We start from the raw sequence: 15239 nt of genomic DNA, 5'->3' as shown, positions 1-15239 counted from the left end.
AGAACTTTTCCAAATATGTCAAATAATCTGAACTTTTGCGGGATTCGATAATTATATCATTCACGTACACCTCAGTTTGTTTTTGAATCAGATCATGAAAATCATCATCATAGCCCTCATATATGTTGCACCAGGGTTCTTGAGACCAAACATATTACCCTGTAATGATAAACACCCCAGGGCATAATGAAAGTCATCTTTTCTGCATTTTCTTCATCTATTAATATCTGATGATACCCGGCGAAACAATCCATGAAAGACTGCATTTCATACTTCGTACACTTATCGATGAGGATGTGGATGTTGGGTAGCAAAAAATTATCTTTAGGACTAGCTCTATTCAAATCTCTATAGTCAACATAAATTCAGATTGTCCTTTTTCTGCACTAGGACAATATTCGCGAGCCATGTTAGATATTTTGTGACCTCCACAACCTTAGATTGAATTTGCTTCGTCACTTCTTCCTTAATGTTCGAACTTAAGTTCGGCTTGAATTTCCACATTTTATGCTTAACTAGATCAAACTCTGGATTGATTGAGAACTTATGCGACACGATGTTGGTGCTCAATCTCGGCATATCATCGTAAGACCAAGCAAATATGTCAATGTACTCCCATAGAAAGCGAATGATTTCTCTTTTTCTAGGACTTTGTTAAGAAAGCACTAAATCTTGTCTCCTTGACTTCATTGCGATTTCCCGGGTTGACTATTTCAGTTTTTTTCAGGTTGGGATTCTCTCCATTTTCAAATTCTTCTATGTCTTCCACTAATCGCTCCTCATCATGGTCTTTCCATTCATCATCATTCATCTCACTTTGTTTATTTAGCCGTTGACATGACTTGACATTGGCAGGATCACATTTTCCCTCATTCTATCCTCTAGACCATCACTTGTAGGTTTTTGAAAAAAAATGACTAGCAGAGTCCAATTTTATTACTTATCATTTTTTTCCTGTAACAAAGCTATAGTCAAAAGGGGAATCTCTTATTCACTTTGATCTAGTGAAGTAGAGATACTTTATGCCAACACGGAGTAATTTCTATTACTTGCAAAGTAAAAACAACTCAAAGGCTGATGTGTTAGATTTCGTTAGTAATAAGCAATGCAAGACGATAAGGAAGGAAGTAAACACATAAAGTTGTCTCTCATCTCATGCGAATTGATCTAAGGAGTGATGAAGACTCTAGAATTTCAATGAACAGGATTTTGCTTATTGATATGGATAAGTGAAATTTATTATGAAGGTTCAATTCTTTTTCTTTCCAACCTTATTTCTTCATTTAAGAAAGTGGAGGACAACAAGATTTTTTGAAGATAGGGGCTAGGCCTATGTATCTTCCGAAGGAAAAATCAGGCCCTGCGTAGTTTGAACATATAATGGCTTCTTCTGAGTCCATAGTCAACCTTCCTGAAATGGTAGAGAGCATTAAGGAAGTTATAATAATGATTATACACTTTTATGAGAGACTTGGGAGACATGAAGTATATTTGGTTGGACTTTTGTATAGTGGGGTATATTTCTACTCAAAGGTGTTCTTTGAAAAATGAGATTGGATCAATTCGCCTTTGATTCGAATCAACATAGCACATATAAGTACATAAAATAGTTATATCATATAAGAATATTATAATAAACGTGCATCCTAATTGGGTGACCCTTTTGAGCCAAGGATTGGCCTAACATATTTGAAGGAAGTATATGTTTTTTAGAAGCAATCCATTATCCTCCAAAAACCTCCATAGGTATACATGAAGGCATAAATACTTATAAAATTTGCATAAAAGGGATACATTCTTTAGGGAAAGATAAAATAACATGAGAAAAAGAACAATGTCCCGTGCAGGGGATAGTATCTCCTAGATGTTACTTCATCGGCTTTCGCCCTCTTAGCTTTGTACACTTCTTGTCATATGAGACATCTATTGATGATCGACTATTGCCTGTATAACTATGCTTTATCTCATAAGACATTAGTCTAGGAAATCATGAAATCGTCCAAATCGATCAATCATCAACCTCTTGTTTGGCTCGCTTTAATTTTACCCTTCTTTGGTGGATGATTGAGGCATCCTTACACAAAAGAAAACAAGTAATCCTTTTCCTATCCCCAAAGGGTAATGGATTAGATTTAAGCAAATAAATATTTTTTCAACAGATAAACATGATTTGTCTGTAATTGACTTATGGCCAATAGACGCAGGGCAGGTTTTCTAATGGTCCCAATACCCCCTCAGGCATTGGGTCATTCTAGGATCATGCCTAAAAGAGAGTTTTAGTTTAGCTCTATACTAGGTGTATAGAGTGGGTTTGGACACATGTTCCCAAGCGGACAACTTGGGTTTGAAAATACGAATAGCCTCCAACCGCCTAATGTGTTGGTAAACTGTCGTATTCCCAATACTTGATTTGGAGTTGATCAACAAGGGACGAGACATCCACGAAACCCAAAATAGTTTAATAATCATCATGTGGGATTATTCATGAAATGCAATAGTTAAGTTTCGCAGAATTTAAACATATAAGCATATAAATAATTTTAATACTTAGTCAAAGAAGCTAATCCAAATATTTGGTTAGAACTTAGTTAAAATTCCCCAGCAGAGTTGTCATTTCTGTTTTATCCCTTTTTAACTAGAATGGTTGGAAAACATTGATTTCAACCTTTTAAACTATTTCGAAACTTCAAAGAAAATTTTGAAACAATCTAAAAAATTACAGAGTCGCCACTTAATTTATTTGAAAAGAAATTAAGAAAACTTTTAAGGAAAATCCTAAGTCTTAAAGCAGAAAAAGACTTCGGTTTTTAAGAAAATTCCGGGTAAGAGGTTCTTATTAACATCTTAGGAAGGTTTATAAGACACCTAAAATGTCCGCTAACTTGCGGTTATCCAGACTATTTGGTTTTTAAAAAGAAAGTGATTTTAGGAAAAAGACTTGAATAAATAAATTTTGGCGACTTAGTAGGAAATTTAACTAAGTCTAAGCAAATTAAGAACAACTAACACGTAAAAGGAGAAGGGAAAAACTAGAAGACTTGGGCCATTAGGCCGAAATTGATAAACTTGTCCTAAGGTAATTTAGGCTTTCGGCCCATCATCACTAGTCCTAACCTAAAGATTGGCCATTGGGCCCGTAACCTGTCCTAAACTATATTTTTGAGCTCTTTTGGCCTAAAATCTGCTTCACCTGTATTAGTTTATAATTTTGTCTTCGAGGCCCCAAATAAATAAATGACTAAATAAAAATAAGGCAATAATAAAAAATGAGACTTTCAAGTCTCTTAGCAACATCATTAATGGGTTTTGACCCGTTTTTCTTCTTCTTCCATCTTCTTGCACCCACATGCCATATAATTGACTTTGTCTTTGTAATACTCCGCATGTTTCTAAGCTAGGAGACAAACTATTTTTTCTACATATGAAATCTCCTATCCTGTGATTCATCCTTGAGTACATGACTTACAATGAGTATCCTAGCGATAAGATATCTTGATGCATTAATCATGTTCATATGAGTCACTTAAGGTAATACAAGCTAAGAGTTTTTGAATCCATCAAGTTTTAGTGTTTGATTTCATAAGGGTCATATTTGAATGAGTATAACTCGATGTTAATATGGTATTTCTGCATATTTCTACCCACCAAATTATAGTGAATCAAATTAGCTTTCCAACAATACCAATTTCTTCAAAATCCGACACCCGAGCAGGGAGTAATGGCTTTACGAAGTAGAGTGCATCGCCTAACCAATCGCACATGGCAACTGGAAAGCATATGCGAAAGCATATGCGGCGCCTAGGTAGATATAGGCGATATCATATGCGGCACCTATGTAAATTTAGGCGATATCATATGTGGCACCTATGTAAATATATGCGATATCATATGCGGCGCATATCTTATGGTTTCCAGTGACTTAAACACTCCGTTTTGATTTATTTTGAGGGTAATTAAGTCTTTTAACACTCCTTAAAGGTCCCTAAACTTAACCCTACGAACTATTTAGCTCCTAATTATATTACAACCCTACTAACATCTTAAGTTCATCATCCAAGAGCACTAAAAGAGAAAAACAACTAGGGTTGCATAATTAAGCATGAAGATCCAATTTCAAGGAAATTCCTCCGTCAATCATCAAGAATCTTCATTCTAAGGTATGCGTGAGTTGATTCATGGACTCCTTTTGTCCATGAAGCTCAAGAACCATCTTCTAAATTATGTATTATGATGTTTATGTTGTTGGTGGTTGATGTTTATGTGGTTGGAGTTTGATGATGCCTAAGATGGGATCTTTGTATGTTTTATGTGAGGATATGGTTGTATTTAATGTATAAATATGTGAAATTGGTGGTTGAATATTTGTAATCTTGATGAATCCACCTATGCCTAAGATGTGCATGTAAGGTGTTTGTGAAGATACCTAAGGGAATAGAAATCATGCTTTTATGACATAATAAGTCCTAAATGACTATTCCATGTGCTAAGTTTATGTTCAACGTGATCCCCATGCTATTGTCTTGAATTGAAGATGTTGTATGAGATGCTCATGATATTGTTGTGATATCGAATGACCATGTTATTAAAGCCATGCAAGTATATACATGTTATGTGCATTCCCGATCATGTGATAGTTTGTTGAGAATCATTCTTATTATGAAATCCTTACTTATGATATTGTGAATTGTGAACTCTACTCTTATGATCAAGTCAGTCATGTGTGTCAGTTTCCTTCCATCGAGTCCTGGGGGTACTTGTACCCGAAACTATAGATGTGTGCCTAGAGCTAGTGTCATGTTTCAAGACATCCTCAGTCAAGCTATGCTCCATTGATTTTAGTTAGTCACGTGACTTAGAAAAAAACTCAGAAATCTTAGTAGTTCAGTAGTCCCAGTAGTTTCAGTACTCTCAGTCAGACCTCAGATCTCAAGTAGCTTTTCCGTCAGTCAACGGAACTCAATAAATTCAGCTTAGTTCAGCTAAGAAATTATTATCAGCTTAGTTAATCAGTTTATAAATCAGTTCAGTTCAGTTAGTCCGTTCGGCGCAGTTAATCTTTTTAGAGTCTTCCAGTTGGGAGTAGGGACTAGCACCGAGCGAGTGCAGGGATGGTGGTTTTTTTCCTGTTATAAAGGTAGAGCCGTTAGCAGCAAACCCTGTACTCCAAAACTACGTAGCCAGCACAGGCCAGGAGTCACCCTCAGATTAAGGCTATACTTGACTATTATATTACCTTAGGCTTGATTTTCTATTCAGGGTCACCCGTCAGAGAGGCTCGACCATAGTAGAGGTCTCTACCCATGACGCGGTATTGATACCCTTCCAATCAGGGCAAAGATTGGAACCCATAAGTACAGTATCGGGGCATGTCGGTTAGGTTACTATCTCCCACAATTACAGTTTTAGTAGCAGTCTTCAGAGTAGAAATCAAGAATCAGGACTGTCAGATACAGTCATCAATCTCAGTAAGGAACTCAGATAGTTCCATTGATTCCCGACCATCCTATCAGATAGGCTTGGTCCCATATTCAGATGCTTATTATTAGATCTAGAGGTCACCCAGTAGATAGGCTTGATCTCAATCTCAGATTTAGTCGAGTATTCTCATTATCAGTTTTAGAGATCACTCGTTAGCTAGGACTGATCTCAGACTTAGATGTTCAGATACAGTTTGGAACTCAGATAGTTTTCCCCAGAATTAGGACTGTTAGATACAATCATCTATGTCATCAGTCATTCAGTATCTCAGTATCACGAAACTCATGTTGTCAGAGTTCAAACTCAAGTAGTCAGTATCTCCACGAGTTCTGTAGCAGTTACATATGTATGTATGTATGTATTCTCACGTTCTTATTAGTCAGCATGTTCATGCATATAAACCCCATGTATTTAGCCTACCCTCACGTATACTCAGTACTTTAGTTGTACTGATACATTTGCGCTATAGTGCTTTCTTTTTATGTTACACCATACGTTCTGAGGTACAGATTCCAGATCAGCAGTAATATTTCAGTAAGCAGTGAGTCGTCATCTTTCAATGACATGATCGTTACATTTATTATTCCAGTATTTCAGTTTATTTTCAGTTTAGGGAGTTAGTTGGAGACATGTTCCTTCAACTCCTTGTTTAGAAAGTTTAGAGGCTTTCAGACGATTATAGAGTTTTTAGATTTAGACTTTAGTATTTTTAGTTTTGTTTTGGTACTGTGATACCACCTTATTTTAGATATTTTATTATTCAAGATTGAACCTTACGCCCTCTTTGTTCATGTTTTCGCATTTTATATGTATATTCTACAGTTACAGGTATAGATATCAGTCATGGGTTAGCTTGTTGTCCTTCGGGGTCATGAGCACAGTGTAGCATTCCAATTTACAAAATTGAGGCATTACAAACTTGGTATCAGAGCCTAAGGTTCAATAGAGTCCTAGGAAGTCTGAAAGCCGCATCTAGTAGTGTCTTGTACATAGGTGTATTGCGCGCCACATTTATATACAGGAGGCTATAAGATGTTTTAGGAACAGTTTCCCTTCTTTCAGTACTCATATCGTGCCAGTGAGCAAAAGCTCAAGTTGAACTCTCAGTTTAATCCTTGTTTCTCTTTTGTTTGCAGAACATGCCTCCTAAGAAGAGAACAGGGAATCAGTCAGCCCCGCAGATCCTTTGAATGAGAATGTGTCATATACAGAATTTTGGGTAGGTTTTCAGGCGCTATCCCAGGCTATGACCACTAATGTTCAGGGAAACTGATAGACTGCAGCCCCTCCCCAGTAAAATAGGGATTCAGTTATAGCTAGAATCAGAAATTTTATGAGAATGAACCCTTCAGAATTCTTTGGGTCAGTAACAGGTGAGGACCCACAGCTGTATCTAGAAGAGGTAAAGAAGATCACCCAAATCATGCATGTGTCAGAGAAGGAGAGTGTGGAATTAGCGTCCTATAGGCTGGAAGATATTGCTCATGATTGGGTAGTGTTGCGGAAGAAGAGTAGAGGGAAAGATACAACTCCCATGACTTGGCAGATATTTCAAGGATCCATGACAGTGAAAGAGTATTGTCTTAAGTTTAACCAGTTAGCTAAGTATGCTCCTGACCTGATAGCTGACCCCAGAGCGAGTATGAGTTTGTGAATGGTATGTCCGGGTTAGTATTGAAAGAGTGTAGAAAAGATATGCTCAATAGGGACATGGACCTTGCTAGGTTTATGATGCATGCTCAGCAGATAGAGGCAGATAAGTCTAAGGAGAGGGAGATAAGAGATTCAGAACAGGTAGTTACAGCTTTTCTCTGGCTGGGTCACAGGGTGGTAATCGTTCTCACCATAGTCAGAAAAATTCAGCCCCTGTTCCATCTTCAGCTAGTGTGCCCACACCAAACTTTGGAGATGTTAGTCATGGTGGGGTGCCAGGCTCCAAAGCCCAGAGTAGTGTTAGAAGTGAGCGTACTTATCCTCTTTGTGGAGAGTGTGGCAAGAATCATCTAGGTGCATGCAGAGCTAATAGTCAGGTATGTTTTGGGTGCGGTAAGCCAGGCCACAGTATACGGGAGTGTAGAATGTTAGCTCAGAAAGGTAGAGATTTGCATGAGCAAGCCGCAAATCCCAGCACCAATAGTGATCAGCGTCAGAATCGACTCTATTCACTCCAGACTCACCATAATCCATAAAGTTTCCCTAACCTAGATTTGGGTACGTTATAAGTTTTTCATGATCATTGTATGCATTGTTAAATATCTTGCGCTCGTTTAAGCTTATGTTTCCACATGAGTTAGTCAGTAACATTAGTAGGTCTAGTTTAGTTCATGCATCATGCATTAGTCTTAGCTCTCCAATGTTTAGTTATAATCTAGTTCGTAGATGCCCTGTGCATCACCCCAGTATCTCAGCAAGGTAAACATTCCTAAAGGGACATAGCGTCCCAAGGGGGAGATACCCCACCTTTTATTGATGCTTTCATGCTCCCTTTATAAATTAGTTATCAAGTGCCATGGCATAATCAGTCAAGCTTTCAAGAGTCAGCTCAGTCAGATATTCAGGCATTAGATATACGTGTTCAGTAGAGAAAGTACTATTTATCAGTATCTTCACTCATACATTTACATATCATGTCAGTCATGTAATCATGCATCAGGTATGCCTGGATTCAGCCTTTCAGTTGTGCATGAGATATGCATTCTCATTTTGAGAAAACTACTTTATTAGAATCCTTAGTCTTATATTCATGAATCATCTTCCCATGCATCATATATGCATGTTCAGTATGTTGTGCTCATCTTTCAGTCATGTCAGTCATGGACCCATGTTTCAGTAGTGTATGTCTTATACGTACTTCATCTTATCATCTCTCCCTCTTCAGTTAATTTCCATCGAGGACGAATGTTCCCAAGGGGGAGATATTGTAATACCCCGCATGTTTTTAAGCTAAGAGACGAATCATTTTTTCTACTTATGAAATCTCCTATCCTGTTATTCATACTTGAGTACATGACTTACAATGAGTATCCTAGCGATAAGATAGCTTATGATGCATTAAGCATGTTCATATGAGTCACTTAAGGTAATACAAGCTAAGAGTTTTTGAATCTATCAAGTTTTAGTGTTCGATTTCATAAGGGTCATATTTGAATGAGTATAACTCGATGTTAATGTGGTATTTCTGCATATTTCTATCTACCAAATTATAAAGAATCGAATTACCTTTCCAACGATACCAATTTCAGCAAAATTCGACACTCAAGCTAGAGTTATGGCTTTGCGAAGTAGAGTGCGTCCCCTAACCAATTGCACATGGCCACTGGAAAGCATATGCGATAGCATATGCGGCGCCTATTTAAATATAGGCAATAGCCTATGCGGCGCCTATATAAATATAAGCGATAGCATATGCGGCACCTATCTAAATTTAGGCGATATCATATGCAGGGCCTATGTAAATATATGCGATATCATATACGGCGTATATCTTATGGTTTCAAGTGACTTAAACACTCCGTTTTGAGTTATTTTGAGGGTAATTAAGTCTTTTAACACTCCTTACAGGTCCCTAAACTTAACCCTATGAAATATATAGCTCCTAATTATATTACAACCCTACTAACATCTTAAGTTTATCATACAAGAGCACTAAAAGAGAAAAACAACTAGGGTTGTATAATTAAGCTTGAAGATCCAATTTCAAGGAAATTCCTCCGTCAATCATCAAGAATCTTCCTTCTAAGGTATGCGTGAGTTGATTCATGGACTCCTTTCATCCATGAAGCTCAAGAACCATCTTCTAAATTATGTGTTATGATGTTTATGTTGGTGGTGGTTGATGTTCATGTGGTTGGAGTTTGATGATACCTAAGATGGGATCTTTGTATGTTTTGTGTGAGGATATATGGTATTTAATGTATAAATATGTGAAATTGGTGGTTGAATATTTGTACTCTTGATGAATGCACCTATGACTAAGATGTGCATGTAAGGTGTTTGTGAAGATACCTAAGGGAATAGAAATCATGCTTTTATGACATAATACGTCATAAATGACTATTCCATGTCAGAGTTCAAACTCAAGTAGTCAGTATCTCCACGAGTTCAGTAGAAGCTATTTATGTATGTATGTATGTATATATGTATTCTTATGTTCATATTAGTCAGCATGTTCATACATATAAACCCCATGCATTTAGCCTACCCCCATATATACTCAGTACTTTAGTTGTACTGACGCATTTGCGCTATGATGCTTTCTTTTTATGTTACACCATAGGTTCTGAGGTACAGATTCTAGATCAGCAGTAGCAGTTCAGTAAGTAGTGAGTCCTCATCTTTCGAGGACATGATTGTTACATTTATTATTCCAGTACTTCAGTTTATTTTCAGTTTAGGGAGTTAGTTGGAGACATGTTCCTTCAACTCCCTATTCAGACAGTTTAGAGGCTTTCAGACGATTATAGAGTTTTCAGATTTAGACTTTAGTGTTTTCAGTTTTGTTTTGATACTGTGATACCACCTTATTTCAGATATTTTATTATTCAAGATTGAACCTTACGCCCTCTTTGTTCATGTTTCCGCATTTTATATGTATATTATGCAGTTATAGGTACAGATATCAGTCATGGGTTAGCTTGTGGTCCTTCGGGGTCATAAGCACCTTGTAGCATTTCGGTTCAAAAAATTGGGGTGTTACAATCTTAAACTTCGAACTTGAATTGAAAAGGTGGGCCTCATTGGCCCATTACGAAATGCAAGAGGAGAGGAGTCCATTTGGACTCGAGACATTTTTTGCATGCAAAGAAAATATAAATTAATTGATATACATTCAAGGCATAAAAGTGACATATTTCAAAGAAAAAGAAAATATCAAGAATCAATCTTTGAATGACAATGATAAGCACATTTGCACACGTATAACAAGAATGAGAGTCAATTGTAAAATGCAAAGAAACGACACCCACTTACATGCCTCATGATTTATGTTCATATTAAGAATGAATAAAGGTAAAAGGAAGAAGGTCATATTCAATGAATTAATACGACAACAAACAACGTAAGCTTGCGAAAGTAAAGGAATGAGGCAATAAGAAAAATCCCATGACTTCTAAAATTGAACAAACATAGACACTAATTCATATAACTAAAGAAAATAAAGGCTAACTTTTCAAGAAAGAGAATCTATAAATTTCAATTAAGTCGATATTAACGAAGATTCATACATCTAAATTACAACCAACATTTTAGGAAAAACGTGTAATGAAATATGGTTTATCTTTCTAAGACATCGTTGATTCTCTTTTGATATTATGAATCAAAGAGAGACACGAATCAAGTCTTTACACACACAAAGAGCACATATACAATCCGAGTAAGCAAATTAGAATAAAAGTTTAGCATCTCTAAAAGTGAAATATCGTTCAACAATCATACTATGTATGACTCAAAAATATCTAAATAATTCTATTGAGCCCCAAAAGTCCAAACTTTCTCAATATTTTGACAAGACAACATGCGAACAAAAGAGGAATAAACATTTTGGATGGAAAATAAAGCTAGCATTTCATCTCTTATATGAGGATTTTGAAATCCATTAAAATAATTAGAAGGCAAATGACAAATTCTTGACCAATTACTATTTTATTATGGCGAAACAAACACTAGTAACTATTTTTCCAACATAAAAGAAACAACTTTACATGCTAAAAACAAACATATCCGCCAACAATGAATTTCCAAAAAGGCATGAGTACGTATTTTGAGCAAAAATCAAAACTTTATACATTATAATCAAAGAATAAAATCAAAAAGCAAAACAATCAATATTAGCTATTCTTTTCAACATAAAGGAAATAACTTTACATGCTAAAAACAAACATATCCACCAACAATGAGTTTAAACAAGACATGAGTATGTTTTTAAGCAAAAATCAAAATATTATCCATAATAATCAAAGAATAAGGTCAAAAGAAGAAACAATCAATATTAACTATTCTTTTCAGCATAAATTAAATAACTTTACATTCTAAAAACAAACATATCCACCAACAGTGAGTTTAATTTTTGAATTTCAAATTTCGAATTTGGAAAAATGACAAGGTTGAAGGGAAATTGTCTAATGTAGTACAATTTTTGAATTTGGGAAAAGGACAAGGTTCAGGGAGAATTGTACAATGTGGTATAATTTTTGAATTTCAAAATTTAAATTTGAAAAAAGGACAAGGTTGAGGGGAAATTGTAAAATGTAGTACAATTTTAATTTTAAATTGAAAAAAAGGATGAGGTTGAGGGGAAATTATACAATGTAGTACAATTTTTAAATTTTAAAAATTTAAATTTTGGGATTTGAATTTGATTTGGTGAGAATTGGGTAGAAATTGTGAGAGTTTTTGAGAATTTAGGGTTATTTAAAGTATAATCCATTGGTCGATTGCATTGCAATTATGATCAATATGATTTCAATTATGGTCAAATCTAATAGATTGGCTAAACTAAATTAAAAATCAATACGAATTAATACCTCCTTTAACCCCGAGCTTCTTGTTTAATAAAATAAAATAAATATTTCTCCAAATAAATTAATTTTGAGAATAAATTTTAAATCAAGACTTTATCCGTTTAGATTAATTTTCAAGCTTAATCAGTAAAATTTTAATTTTGATAAAAATGTTCATTTAAGTAATAAAATTTATACAATTTCGCATATGTAAATACGAAAACGTACAATCATCAATTAAATGACAAAATTAACCCAAACAAGTATTTTAGAGCATATTTATTCGGATGAAATAAATATTTTAATTCTATTAAAAAATGAAGAAACTCAGGGTTAAATTTAGTCGTGGTGGACAAAAATTAGGTGTCAACAACACCTATTCCGGATAGCTAATCAAGAACACCCTGAAAATTATTATATGATCAGAAATTAGATTGCCCTCTTTATACTTGATCTTCATCAATTGCTTAAGCAAGAACAACTTTTTATTGCCAGTCTTCGAAGCATAACGTGTCTCGAGCTTGTCCATAAACTTTTCGCATGTGTCTCAGTTATAATATAATTTTTAATATTATCTTCAGCCCATTGTCTGATATAGACACAAACGTGTAGGTGCTCAAATTCTCAATCCTCATCTTTCATGGACTGAGGTTTAGTAGATGCAAACACAAGCAAATGCATTTTCTTGACAAACAAAAGATCTTTTGCCTTGCCTTTCCAAGTATGATAATTACTGTCATTCAAACACAATATTTTGCTCATATTTGATTCCATCATTCAAATCGACAATAAACAATAACCAATGCTCTGATGCCACTTTGTAGGGAAAGATACTATAAAAGTGCACGACAGGGTAGCAGTGGAAGAATACCGAAGTCTAAATTTTTAATTTCAATTTGAACCAAGAGGAAACAAACAAACCCAAACAAAACAAATAATAGGCAGCAAATATATCAACCACACAAATATGACAAGATAGGAATAAAACTAATCACACGAAATACCAAAATAAAGTGGAAAACCCATCGATGTGAAGAGTAAAAAACCATGAGACCAAAATTTCCACTATAATCACCAAGATTTACAATATTGTTCTCCAAAATTGGCCATAAAACAATTTTCAAACAAAGAATAATAACACAAAAATATTGCACCAAAACTAGAGAAGAAAAAAGGGCAAAACCACAAAAATAAAACTACTGTTCACGAATGAAAAACAGGAGCTACAGGCTACCAAATCTAAATCCATTAATTCCTAATCAAATATTGAGACGAGAGGAACAAGCTATCTAAAAATCAAATCAATCATACAAGAAACGAAGCGAGAATCACAATTTGAAGTTGACTGTTGTGGCTGAAATTTTAGTGCAAAAATCTGCACTCTATCTCTATATTTGGCTGCTAAAAACTCTTTTATGGATGGTGAAATAAGACATATGCTGAAAATTCTACTATGGATGGTGAAATAAGACCTAAAAAGATTTTAATATATGCACCATAGTAATGAGCAAACAAAAGTGGATTGGTCCAAATTGAGCTTTATTTATCCACATATGAAGAGAAAAAGACCATAACCCAACAACATTATGTGTTGTGTGCCCTTGAGAAAAGGGCTCCCAAAGACACAATGATGTTGATTGATGCTCCTGAGGGAATTGGAGTAATTATTTATGCAGGAATTTGGAATGCGAAACCCCTGCTTTCTTGAAATGTCAAGAATATGCACATGAGGTGACTTGGAGTCAACTAGCACTAATTTATGTAGGAATCTGGAATGAAAAATCTCGTACTTCTAACTTTTGCAGGAATTTGGAATGCAAAATCCCATCTATCTTGAAATTTAAAGAATCGGTTGTGGAATTAACTATTACTAACAGGAATTTGGAATGCAAAACACTTACTGCCTTGAAATTTAAAGAATCAGCAATGGAATCGACTTGTACTACTAGTTATGATGCAGGGTACTACGATGTTCACATCAATTCGGTACCTGAATTGGATGCTCTTGAGTTGCATCTGTTAATTTGTGTTTGTACTTAGGGTACATAGAATCTGTATATGCAGAACAACAATCTCAGGTAGTTCAAGTTTATAAACAAGAACACAATGAAAAATACCCTCAACACAGGATCAAAATGACCTTTCCAAGAGGTGTAATTTATTTTTTAGAAAAATAGATGAAACAGAAAATAGCCAAGTTGTCCAAATTCATGGAATTTCCTTAAGGAAATAATCCCCCTTATAGTACCCGAGGTTGTGAAATTTTTCCTCCCAGGATAAAATGGCTAAACAGACCAACTGTAGCGGTACCTCAAACGGTTGGAATATCTTCGAACGTACACAACATTTTGATTGATCACACAGAGTAATTTGGAAGACAAGAAGTATTTTTTATTCTGAAATTTTTGTACCAAAACCTGTGAAAGAAAATAGGTTCTTATAGCCATAACATGCCTTTTCTGAAAAGAGGCAATGGTTCACTTCAAAGGTTGCACCTTTTCTGTAAATTTTGTTCATCAAGAAGTGTGTTTGTTCCGAAACAGTGATGTCATTTCATGTGAATCATGTGTTTTTCCTAAACAGTCATATCAGTTCACGAAACATTGTGTCATTTTCAAAGGGTTGCATCCTTCTGAAACTAAATATCAGTTCGAAACATTTCTTCTTCAAACCATTGTATCTATTACTGTTTCACTGTTACTGCATGTTGTATGTATATAAATGGAGTTCCAAAACTCTCCTGTAAAAATTTACTACATTTTTCCTTGGCATTTTTTGGAATTCAAATAAAGATTGTCCAAAAAGATAGATCTCATCGATCGATTATTTGACAAATCCAAATCTAAATCCAAATCCGAAGCCGAAATTAAGCCGAGCAAGCGACGACGACGATGGCGCAAGGCATCTATTATTCCTTGGCTCACTTATCCATGTGGGAGTGTGTTTCACAATATAAACACTTTAAAGCTTCTTTCTCCCATCAATGTGGGAGAATTTAGTAAGCTTACCTATTTTTGAGTACACATTCCATATTGGTGTGATATCAATTTTTCTCTTCCACTTGGTTTTTCTCTATTTTCTATTCACACTTCTCATTTACTATGAACCCAACAATCTCCCACATGAATGGGGAATGGCTATTTTTTATAAAAGTTTTATGGACAAGTATGTGATCGTCAAGCAAAGACTGATAGCATCTGGATAAGTGGGTTTCCCTTTGAACTTTCTGTAGTGAACATGCATCGATGCACTCGGTCAATCGGT

Source organism: Capsicum annuum, chromosome 4 (genome assembly GCF_002878395.1).
Source record: "Capsicum annuum cultivar UCD-10X-F1 chromosome 4, UCD10Xv1.1, whole genome shotgun sequence".
Lineage (NCBI taxonomy): Eukaryota > Viridiplantae > Streptophyta > Magnoliopsida > Solanales > Solanaceae > Capsicum > Capsicum annuum.
The sequence above is the reverse complement of the archived record's forward strand: the minus strand, read 5'-3'. Positions refer to the sequence as shown.